Source organism: Carassius carassius, chromosome 32 (genome assembly GCF_963082965.1).
Source record: "Carassius carassius chromosome 32, fCarCar2.1, whole genome shotgun sequence".
NCBI classification, from domain to species: Eukaryota; Metazoa; Chordata; class Actinopteri; order Cypriniformes; family Cyprinidae; genus Carassius; species Carassius carassius.
Genome location: NC_081786.1, coordinates 25658151 through 25670990, shown reverse-complemented (window position 1 = coordinate 25670990; position 12840 = coordinate 25658151).

Below are 12840 nucleotides of genomic sequence, written 5' to 3'. Positions count from 1 at the left end.
TTGCTGAAGACTTTTCTCGAGAGAGTCCTGTAGTAGCTGCTGGATGGCAGTTTCATTCAGGCTGTCAAGGTTCAGTCTTCGCCGTGTCTGCTTCTTCTGAATCCTCCTCCTTTTCTTAAGTTTGATAGACATTGTGGATCGGATAAGGCGGTGGTCTGTCCAGCAGTTGTCAGAGTCTATCATGGCCCTTGTGATGTTCACATCACAGCGGTCCCTGGCCCTTACAATGACATAATCAATGAGGTGCCATTGCTTGGAGCGAGGGTGTCTCCAAGATGCCTTGAATTTGTTTTTCTGTCGATAAAGAGTGTTGGTGATGACGAGGTTGTGCTGAGCGCACTTACTCAGAAGCAGCACTCCGTTGGAGTTGATACTCCCGATGCCCTCCTTGCCAATAGTGCCCTTCCAGAGATGTTGGTCCCGGCCTACCCTAGCATTGAAGTCTCCAAGGAGGATGATCTTGTACTCCCTGTGGATTTTTGACAGGGTTTCTTCCAGGCAGGCATAGAAGGCTTCTTTTTCTTCCATGTCGGAGTCTAGGGTAGGGGCATAGGCGCTCACTACTGTCGCTGTCTGGTTGTTGGCCATCATCAGACGGATTGTCATGAGGCGCTCGCTGATCCCCACAGGAAGTTCGGAGAGGTGGTTGACAAGCTGGTTTTTGATGGCAAGTCCAACTCCATGGTTTCTAGCCTCATCGGCTGGCTTTCCTTTCCAGAAGAAAGTGTAGCCACCTTTCTCCTCCTTCAGCTGCCCTTCACCTGCCCGCCGGGTTTCGGAGAGAGCAGCTATATCAATCCGGCATCTCTGCAGTTCTTTTGCTATGATGGCGGTTCGTCTCTCAGGTCTGTCACTGGAGGTGCTGTCCATCAGAGTGCGCACATTCCAGGCTCCAAAATTAAATTTCTTTTGTTTCTGACCGCAAATGGGGTGTTCCCTCTGGACGCGGTAATCCAGTCGGGAGGTATGAGGCAGTCTATTTTTAGGGCAACTTTTCTAGCCCCTTCCCCATGTGGGGTAAGCAGAGCGGATCCTAAATAGGACTGCTTAGTCATGGGTGTAGCTGCCGAAGAGCTCTTCTGCCTCGTCCCGAGAGCCCAGCAACTGATTCTGACACCCATCGCCTGATGTGCCAGCTCATGACTAGGGGGTTCCAGACTACACAAACCTGCCCCCGTCGCCACTTGCTGGTCGCCATAGGACTTTATCCGGGGCGGTAGGGTGGATTCCCTTTTTTTGGAGGACGCCTGTGCGTGGCGTTGTTTAACGTGTGGAGGCTGGTGCACAGACAACCACCACACGGTCCTTGGATGGTCTGGGTCAGGATCCAGTGGCACGGAGTCCAAGACGACTGGGGACTCATCACTGCTGCAGCCTTCATCCGCCTTCCCAGCCGTTGTGATGCTCCACTTAAGTCAGCCATCATCCTCCGCCTGTTCCGTCATTGAGGTCTTTTGTCTTTTTTTCAGGGTTTTTCCCTTAGCCTTTGCCTCTATAGCAGTGGGACTATTTACCCATAGCTGGGGCTGTGGTTGGCGGGTGCCAGGGCATGTCCAGTGCTTGGTGGGCCTGCACACCGCGCCTCTGGGGCCCACTGCTGCTCCGAGATCCCCTACAGTTCAGCCTGGGTCCGCTAGGGCCCAGTTACCGTGTGTGGCCGCAAGGAGGCACTGTAGGAGTCTTGGCGGTGGAGAGGCTATGTACCAACAGGAGGAGACTTACGCACTTGGCTCCTCTTTTCGCCCTTGCACAAGGGCTAGTCGATGGCAGTAGCTGTAAGCAGAATGTAGCAAGCAGAAGCAGCATGCAATATCTACTAACCTACAGGCACTACTATCCCAGTACTACTGCACTGACGCATCACACACGCCCTGTGTGACAACACACACATCTGATTGGCTAAAGAGTACGACAGACCCACGTGGGAAGAGAGCTCTGCCAGGAAAGTCTCAAAAACACACACACACAAATCCGAGTGGATTCGTAGTAAATGACGATTTGTACATTCAGACACTCGTACATTTTAAACATTCAAAGGTTTTTGTGCACAGTTGTATATCTACAAATTGGTGTTTTGCATTTGTGAAATGTATTTTATAAATATATAATTTTATTTTGTGCTTGTGAATTGCTTTTTGTGAATATATATTTTTTTTCACGGACGTGAATTTTTTTTGTGTGTACATGAATTAGGTTTCATGCATGTGAAATTGTCTACGCATGTGTGAATCGTGTTTTTTGCGTGAATTATATTTGAGACTAATCTGCTTCTATAAAAAAGGGTTTTAAGCCAGTTATTTATATCTTTTGCTGTAGTGTGTCAGAAGGAATTATCACTTTGCAATTTTAATAATAATCTAGTGCGATTTTGAATGCACAAGCAGTCTGACAACGGCAAAATGAATGTTAGGAAATGTAAACTGATATTTTCTACTGACACACTTCAGCAAAATATATAAATTACTGACCAAACACCATTATTTTGGGTGAAAATACTAACGCGACTAAGACTTTTGCACAGTAGTCTATGTATAAAGTACGTATGATTAAATTAAGTATATTTAAATAAGTACAATTTAAGTATGCGTTCGTTCATATGTGTTAAGGGCTCGATTGTCGCTGGATGAAACAGCTGTTTGTGATGAGCGGTGAACAGCGAAAACTTTACAGTAGATGTGAAACCGATTGCTCCCTCGTGACCTTTTGTAAACTGTATTTGTGACAAAGAACTGCACAGATACAGATATTCTAACAATCTATCGATCAACACACTGCTTGTGTCCTCTGTTTGTGTTTAAGTGCGCTTGCGCTGCTCCGTTCGCGGTCTGCAGATTGAAGAGCGCGCTGAAAGACGGAGAGGAGACTGGTCTGATGCCTTTTTCATATGAAATTTAAGGGGACTTACTCTGAGGCGATCGCGAATTTGTATACAGTTTATGGATCTAAAAGCTATAGCCCAGCTAAAAAAGCCTAGCGATGCCCCTGCTTCTTGTGTACATTTCGGAGAACCAGGACAAACATTTCAATCGATTGCTCAGGCATTTATGAGGCACCGAAATGAGGCACCAAAATCTGCGTCCTTTTCGGTTGGGTCAGAGCCTGTCTACGGAGAGCCTTCCCACTCCGTATTAAGTCCTATTGTACCGAATTTTGGTTGCAGTACCACCAGAGTTCCACTGGGGGCGATCGCCATGAGTGCAAAATGAATGGGAGTCTATGGGGCTAGACGGCTAAATTTGACCCTTTCACCCGATTGCCATTGAGAAATCTCAGATCTGAATGTAGGTTTTGCAAGTTCACATCGGTTATAGGTCAAAAGTTGAATGAACGAGTACTTATGTCCTTTCGATTTCTTACAGGTTGTGTTGTTGTTGACTCTAAAAAATCTAACACCCAGCAATGTGTAATTTCTTTGCATCTCCTTTCGAATACAACATTCAAATTACTAGACAAAAAAATTATATCTTGAGAAAAGTGGATTTTGAGGGGTATACCGCCATTGACATCCATTCATTCTGCACTCCTCCTTTGAGCACCCTCATATGGAATCAGAGTGGAACTGCAACCAGTTCAGAAGCCGGAAGTGTAGTGAGAGTGAAAATTCTCGCCATATTAGACATTCTCTGGTTAGGTGTATACCGGTTCCATACCCAACCCTACTTTTAAGAAATATATTTTTTGATAAACGAACCCAACACTGGCTATGGTCAGAGACAATTTATAAGAGACTTGCCACTTCCTCCATCCTCAATACAACTATATAAGGAAAACCTTTTTTTTTTTTTATCCTTTATTAAATCTTTACGATACAAACAATAAGAACACACAAATAGAGTCATTAATACAGAAACAAAAATATATATAAAAGAACAGAGCCAGGGGAGTTACATAAATACATTAAAGATAGAGCATAACTGAATGGTTTTAGCAGCCTTCTTATTTTTTGAATCATGGATTGAATTGATGTACTGTTCCGTCTCCTTACCAAAAGCAATAAAAGAAGGTTTAGAATTACTAAATTTCGCTTTGTGAATATGATATTTCCCTAAAATGATCAATAGACTAACTAGGTATATTTCTTTCTGTTTTTTACTCTTGTTATCATGGACGCCAAACAGTAAATTTTTCCAAAACAAAGAAAAATCAGCAATAAGATTAACAGTAATGTATCGGGACAGATCTTTCCAGAATGTGATGGCATAGGGACATTGCCAGAACAGATGTACCATTGTTTCTGGACATATTCCACAAAAAGAACAGTTAACACATATGTCAAGCTTAAACCTAAGGAGATAATGCTTAGCAGGATAATACCTATGTATGATTTTGAAATAGACTTCTCTTACTTTATTCGTAAGGAGATATTTGTAAGGAAGGTTCCATATATTCCCCCAATTCAGGTTGTTAACAAAGTTAGACCAATAAGGAACAACATTAGGTATGCTGGTAACATCTTTCTGGAATAAAGAGCGAATATTACGATTATTATTCCTCATTGTGGTTGCGAAACATATTTTACCAACTGAGGTCAACTTAGGGTCCAAATCTGGTAGGCAATCTGGTTTTCCAGCCCCTTTTAAGAGAATTAAAATACCAGATGGGATGGCATCCATAACAATTGCAAACTCTCTTGGGGTAACTGGAATGCCAAAAGTGTTAAGGAATTCAGAATAAATCATCAATGATCCACTATCATTTATTAGTTGGGAAACTAGAATAATGTTGTTATTGAACCATGTCTTAAAAAAATAAGGATTTTTTCTTGAATTTAATATGCCGATTATTCCAGATGAAGCACCTATGTGGGGAGAAATTATGTTTGTAAATTAATGACCATGCTAAGAGCATTTGTTTATGGAATTTAGATAAAATTAAGGGAATTTTTTCTATTTTATAATCACATAAAAGTAAGAATTCTAGACCACCAACCTTAGAGAAGATATAGTTAGGTATAAAATTCCATGTAGATGTGGGATTTTTTTAGAAAATGCTTTATCCAATTAATTTTAAAAGTATTATTAAGGGTTGTAAAATCAAGAAAGTTAAGACCACCACGATCAAAGGTGTTCATGATAACAGATTTTTTCACATAATGAGTCTTGTTTTTCCAAATAAAATTGAAAAGTGACTTGTCAATAGAATTAGAGAGATTTTTGTTGACAAACAAGGGGATAGCTGCATATGTAAGACGGGATAAACCTTCTGCTTTTGTCAACAATACTCGTCCTTTCAAGGATAAATCCCTCTGCAGCCACTGATTTAGCTTTTTCTTTGTCTTATCACTAATCAAATTAAAGTTTACAGAGCATCTCTCCTCTTTTTCATTATAATAATCCCTAGATAAGTAATCTTATCTTTGATTGGGATGCCATAGATCTGGGAGGTGTCGCTTTCTTTAAGGGAAAAAAGTTCACACTTCTTCAGATTTAAGCAGACTCCAGAAGCTGCTGAAAATAATTCTATTGTTTTGATAGCGATTGGCACTTGGCTGGCATCTTTTAAAAATAGTGTAGTATCATCTGCTAGCTGGGTGAGGATAACTTCTCTTTCTGCAATTGAAATTCCTTTTAAAGTACTATTTTTAATATGGGTGGAAAGAAGTTGAGAACATAAAATGAATAGATATCAGGAGGCAGGGCAGCCCTGTCGGATGCCTCTTTGCAGCTCAAATCTAGGTGATGTCCCATTTTTAAGTCTGATAGAGCTATTGCCTTTGCAATACATTGTTCTAACAGCTTTACAGAAAAAAATCACCAAAACCAAATTTCTCAATAGTTTGAAATATAAAGTTATGTTCTACTTTGTCAAAGGCTTTATAGAAGTCCAAGAAAAATATATAACTATCATCAGGGCATAAAAATGAATAATCAATTATATCTAAGACAAGCCGAATATTGTTTGAGATGTGTCTTTTTCTCATGAATCCTGATTGGACTTAATCAATAATAGAGTCTAAAAAATTTTTTAATCGTTTTGCAATAATTGAGGCAAAAATTTTGTAGTCGGTGTTCAGTAATGAAATAGGTCGCCAATTATCTATAAACAGTGGATCTTTATTGGGTTTGGGGATTAACGTAATTAAACCTTGGGTCAGCGAAGGGGGTAAAGAACCCTTTTCAACACTTTCTAATATTACTTCAAGTAGAAAGGGAGCTAATTCTTGTGTAAAAGCCTGATAAAACTCTGCAGAGAGGCCATCAACACCAGGAGATTTGTTAGTTTTACAATGTTCAATTGCAAATGTAATTTCCTGCAAGGTAATAAGGTCATCACAGAGTTTCCTATCATCTTGAGAGATTGGAGTGATGATAAGAGAGTTCAAGAATGTAGTGGATGATTGATGGCAATATTGAGATTTGTATAAATTACTATAGAAGTCCGCACAGAAAACAGCTATGCTCTTCGGATTATCAGTTACAGTATTGTTGATATTAAGTTGCTGGATTAAATTACATTTCCCATTATATCTTTCTAAGCCAAAAAAATAGGCAGAGTTCTGCTCCCCTTCATCAATCCACCTTTTCCTTGACCTTATAAAGGCACCTTTTGCTTTGTTAGAGAAGATCTCATTTAGTTTAAGTTGTTCTGAAATTAAAGATAGTCGTTCCTCTTCTGATATATCAGCAGGGTCCTTCTGGTACAAGGAAATTATTTTAGAGACCACTCTTTCTTCCTCCAGTTTACGTTTTTTTGATAAGATACTACCATAATTCCTCAAATTAATCGGTTAATGGGGTTATGATGATTTTAACTGATATTTTATCAATATTCAAATTATCGGAAACTAACCAATAGTCCAATCGTGAACGTCTTGTGGCACTTCTATTACTCCAAGTAAAAGCACTTATGTTAGGGTTGTTAAATCTCCATACATCAATCAAGTTAAATTTTTCCATAAATAATGTTAAGTTATCATTTACTGCAGTGGAAACACGTGGAGGCCAACAGTCAATATTGTGATCCAGAATCATGTTAAAATCCCCACCTATTACAATACCTGAATTTGGAAAGTTATTAAGTGTATTTTGTATATGCTTCTCTAAGGTTTCAAGTAATATGTCGTTCTCATGGTAAGAATTATATCCATATATATTAATAACTATCAAAGTAAAATTTTCAATGGTTAATACTTGAAAAATAAAATGACCTGATGTATCACTGACAGATAAAAGAACAGTCCCTGAAAAATTATATTTTAGAGTCGCAACACCAACAGAATGTTCAGACCCGTGAGCCTGCCACAGATCATTCCCCCATTGGGATCTCCAAAATCTACCATCGTCCGGAACGGAGTGTGACTCTTGAATAAAACAGAAATCAGATTTGTGCTGCTTGACAAACAAAAATAACGCCTTGCGTTTAACAATATTCCTTATCCCCCTGGCATTGAGAGTAATGATAGATAAAGACGTATTAACAACAACTGATAGAACAATATGAGGTAAAGTTCGAGAGAGAAAAAATTAAATAAAATAAAATAGACTTTAACCTTACTGTAAGGAGCTGCACCAATAAACTTGAAGGTACATAGCAAAACTTAGTGAAACACTGAAAACTAATGAGATACCTAGGTTCTCAGTCGACAACTTAATAAATACCATATATTAGCAACTAATAGACATAAAATGCTATATAGAGCACTGCAAATAATTGAACAGGATGTAATAGACGTTGTCTTATAATCAGTTGAGTGTCATTAAAGAGCTCAACAACCTTTATTAAAACAGTTGAAAAATTAAGTGTATCTCAGAACAGAAAAATATACACCCATTGAATAATGAGCATTTAGGATATTATAGCTTAACTCAACTTAAGGCACATATTGACAGGTGTGACGTTTACCACAGTCAGGTCTCTGGAAACAGTTCAGCCCCGTTAGCAAAGGCTCGACCTCCAACGAAGTAAGCAGCTTTCCCTTGTTCTCGTGCTTTAGCCACCAGTGGCCACAGCTGCATCCTTCGCTCTCTGACTGCTGGGGACAAATCTTTGGCAAAACGTAGCTTGTTGCTTTGCAGGAAAGTAGACTTCTTTGCGGCCTTCCAAACAGCGTCGCAGTAAATACGAGCACTAATCTGCATAATTATCCCTCGAGGCTTGGTGGCACCTTTCTTTAATTGGCCAAGACGATGCACTGAGTCAATAACATCAGGGAGTTTGTCCTTGTGTTCAGGCAGGATGGACTGACAGATGTGTATAACCTCTTGGCCGACGTTCTGGTCTTTGTTTTCAGCCACACCGAAGAGTCGCAGGTTCCACCGTCGCGAATAGTTTTCCAGCTCAGTAATTCGTTGTTCCAGTAGGCTCGTCTTTTTCTCCGCCACGCTGACACGGTTATCAATGTGTGTCACTTTACCTTTCACTTCACTGATCTCAGCGCAGGCAAAATCAACAGTCTTCTTTAGCCCCTCAATCTTCAGTGTATTGTTGGAAATCATTTTCTCCACACTTTTTTCCAGGGAGTCAATTCTCGTGTTGAAGATGACTGAGATTCTCTGCACAATACCTTCACTGTCTATATCTACGGAGCGTTGCGGCTTCATTTTTTTGGTGCAGGAGGTTTGGAGGGAGTTGTGGAAGGAGTTATGGGGAGAGGGGGGAAATCAGAGTCCCCGAGGGAGATAACAGGAACATCTGCCATACAGTAGTCGTGTAGGTTGTTCACAAGCGGATTGTCCGTCGATACCTGCATGCTGCCATAGTTGTGAGATGCTAGCTAGTGATGCTGTTAGCCGAGGTAGTTCCCCACGTGCTTCGTTAAAAAGTGAAAATTCTATACAATACAAGCTTACCAATAAAATGACACGGTGCACTTAACTCTGCATTAAGGCATCTCCAAAATATACTTTACTTAACTATGAATCACTAGTATGCAAGTCTGAAGGTGAACAGCTCCGAAACTTACACGCGCTTACTCCGCCATCTTGTGCGAAAAAAAAAACTATAAGGAAAACCCGTAACGGCTGGACATCCAAGTGTGACGTCACAGACCACGCCCATGTCAAAATACGTCACATTCTCATTCATTTTGAAACAAGAAGCATCGATAAGAAGATATGTATTGTTTGCCAACCGCTAAAAAAGAAGCTGTTTGCAGGTCGGTAAGTAAAAAAAACAAAACAATCTTTGGTCTTTACTAACACTTAAAACGTTGAGAACTTTAAGAATGTGTGTGTCGTTGTGTGCATGTGCATAAACAACAGTATTTTTTAATTTCAACTTCACACAGGCACGTTATTGTTTTAGATTAGGGATGCACTAGTTGACCGGCCATAAATCGGAACCGGCCGGTTTTAGCTTAAAATACGCGATCGGTTTTTGGTCTTTTCTCGGCCGATTTTTCCAGAAGTGCGCCCGCGTGCACAGACTACATAGTAATCATTGTTATGTCATATGTGTGGAAGTATTTCGAAATCTGTGCGCAGGACACGGACAGCCGTTCAGCACTGGAAGGGCAGAGCTACATGTCTGAGCCGGTCTGAGAACAGATAGCAGGAAGCGATCAGCCGTTGGTGTACTGACGCACAAATAAGAGTCCCTTTCCTGCGCGCACTGAAGCTGCGCGAGCGTATACTGTACCGGTCCGAGCCTCGAACACGAGTAGACCGTGAAGAGATGTTCAGATCAACTTCTTGCGTGAGAAATGAAACGGACTAAACTGTGACAAAACTGAAATGTTTGAAAAGCCAGAACTATTTTTATTTTACCTTATAATTACATCGACTCAATTTGATTTAGAAAGCACCTGCTGTAGCACACTGAAAAAAAGTGTTTCACTCATCCAATTAAAAAATTTTAGGGTAATGATTCACATCTATATTTTTTTACTTAAGACAATAGTTATTTATTTTTCATTGTCTCAAGTAAAAAAAAAATATAGATTTGAATCATTACTCTCATTTTCTTTTTTAATTGGATGAATGAAACACTTTGCATCTTTGTTTTATTCGCACCAACATTATTTGATTTTAACATTTTGGAATAATGTATTTATATAGCATACTTTTATTTACTCTCACTGGTAAAGAGCTTTTTTTTTTTCATTTAAAACCAAATTTAAAAACTAAAACAAATACTGAATGCTGATTAAGAAACATCTTATTGAATGTGTGTTGATTGTGTTGTTTGGATTGTAGAAATATGCAGTTATTGCCTTTAATTTCACATGGTTACGTTAATCTTTTAATTTAAGGCCAGTTCTCTGTAGTTTCAACCCAATTCAAAAACAAAAGCTAAATGCTAATGTCTGTACAATCTATGTTTGTATTGAATGTAGGCTACTTACTGTGCAGTTACTGCTGTTAATTTCAGATGGTTGCAGTTATTATTTTCAATAGCCAAAAGCCACTTTGGCCTATTAAATACCAAATAAAATCTTGTTTATGCACATTTTCATTCTTTCTTGTTTGTTGTTAAAGAAAAAAGAAAAAAAGAAAAACAAAAACGGAAATCGGTATCGAAAAATCATGATCGTGCATCCCTAGTTTAGCTAGCAACAAATATACTTGTGTGTGTGTGTGGCGGGGGGGTGGGGGTGTGTGGGGTGTGTGAGATGAGTGCTTTTATGATGGCGGGGGGTCTATCTATCCACACATGCATGTATGTATGTATGTATGTATACATGTGTATATAGACAGACAGATAGATACATAGAAGGCAGAAGTCTTACAACATAAAATCAATTATGAATCAATGTGCAATATTTTTTTATACCCTGCCTCCCACACATAACACTTATCTCACCCACTCAGACACACACACTTCATCCCTCTCACACATATGTACTTACCTGGCCCACCCACCATCACACACACACACAAAACACTCACATACATATGACATCTTTAATGATATACCCTGATCACAGTACCCATGCACAGTAACTTGGTTGGGCAACCACATCATTTCACCATGTCTTGCTGGATAACTCTGTGTATGTCACAAATAATTTTTGTATTCTTCTATATTAACGGAAAGATCACATAATGTTTGTTTGTCATGTTTTACAGCATTCAACACATTTCAGTCCAAGCCTGATGCAGGGCAGTTCTCCCAGTTTCACCAGTAAAGAAAATTTCTTGTTACAATTCACTTGAAGGACCACATAAGCCATGCAGTGGTGCATGGAGGTATGGTTAGAGCATTTCTTTAGATATTGAGTGATTTTTGTAGTTTAAAATCATAAATATGTTTATGTAGAATGATGAGGTAAATAATTTTTTGTTGACACATAACCCCAACACGTATGTATTCCCTTTTTTTAACCAGGAGCGCCAAGAGGACATAAAGTGGAAGTTTGCAAGGGACATTGGTCCAACGTGGTACAGAGTCATCGTGGGTTATTCTGTGGGGAGGTGACAGGGCCTGCCTTTCTCACGATGGACAGTAAAAATCAACAGAGTGCCATCAAAAACTACCTGGAGGGAGGATATATTAAAGCAAGGAATCTCTCTGTGTAGTCTATGTATGTATGTGTGTGTACTGCATGTCAAGAACTGTTTATCTGATCATTCAGCTGTTCATTCAGCTGCTCAGACTTTATAATATTTGGAGCATACATTTTGTTAATCACAACCAGTCAAAAGTTTTTGAACAGTAAGATTTTTTGTTTTTAAAGAAATCTCTTTTGCTCATCAAGCCTGCATTTATTTAATCAGAAGTACAGCAAAAACAGTCCAATTTTAAAATATTTGAATAATATTTTTGCTATTTAAAATAAAAAATTGTCTATATTTCTATTCAAATGAAATTTACTCATGTGATTTCAAAGGTGACTTACTCCAGTCACATGATCCTTCACAAATCATTCTAATATGCTGATTTGATGCTCAAAAAAAAAACATTTTATTATTATTATGTTAATACACTGAAGACTGAGTAATGATGCAGAAAATTCAGCTTTGATCACTGAATATCACGGAATAAACTGCATTTTAAAATACATAAGTTGTAAAAATATTTCACATTACTGTTTTTTCTGTATTTTGCATCAAATAAATGCTGGCTTGGTGAGCAGAAGTGACTTCAAAAAGTAATACAAATCTTACTGTTCAAAAACTTTTGACTGGTGGTGTATATTATTTTTTTTGTAAAATTGTACATGTAATTATTTTTGTAAACTAGTAAATATAAAAATACCCAATGAAACAATGGATGCCTTTTTCATTCATCTTTAAGTATGTGTCCTGGACACGTTTCATATCAAGTTGTGATGAACAAGGCCTGAAGGTCAATGTCATGTTACTTATATAATCTATCAATGCAATCTTTATTCAGCCTAAGTATGTGTAGCCTACTGCATATGGGGAACTGTTGATTCTGTCATTCAAATGTTAACACTTTATGATAAGTGGAATACATTTTTAGAAAATTAAATGACAATTATACAATACCAATACCAGTCTTCTAATCGCTGTGCCAACAGAAATCTGAATCACCCGGGGAGGCCAAGATGGCAGCCGGTGCGGTCAAAGTTTTATGCAGCTGATTCAATTTTACTTTCCATCCCCTACATTTGAACGCTATTTAAACCCGGATGCATCAAAACATTCGAATATGCATTAGGGCACTTTTCTGTTTTGTTTAAGCGAAGTAACTTGTTATTTAAGTAAGTTTAATTTCCTCCTTTCGTTGGCGATCGTTAACTGATCTCAAACGCACATGGAAATCAAGGATAATACGATGAAACGCAAAGGAATAAATAAGAATTCTACTTCCAAGTTGCTTACAGAAGAAATGGAATTAGATGTTCCTGTTGCTGTTGTTGGGTGTGCTGCACAAATCGAGATAGACCATCAATACAGCAAAAAAAGTCCCCCTGTCACCCGGTCTGAAAGCCCAAGT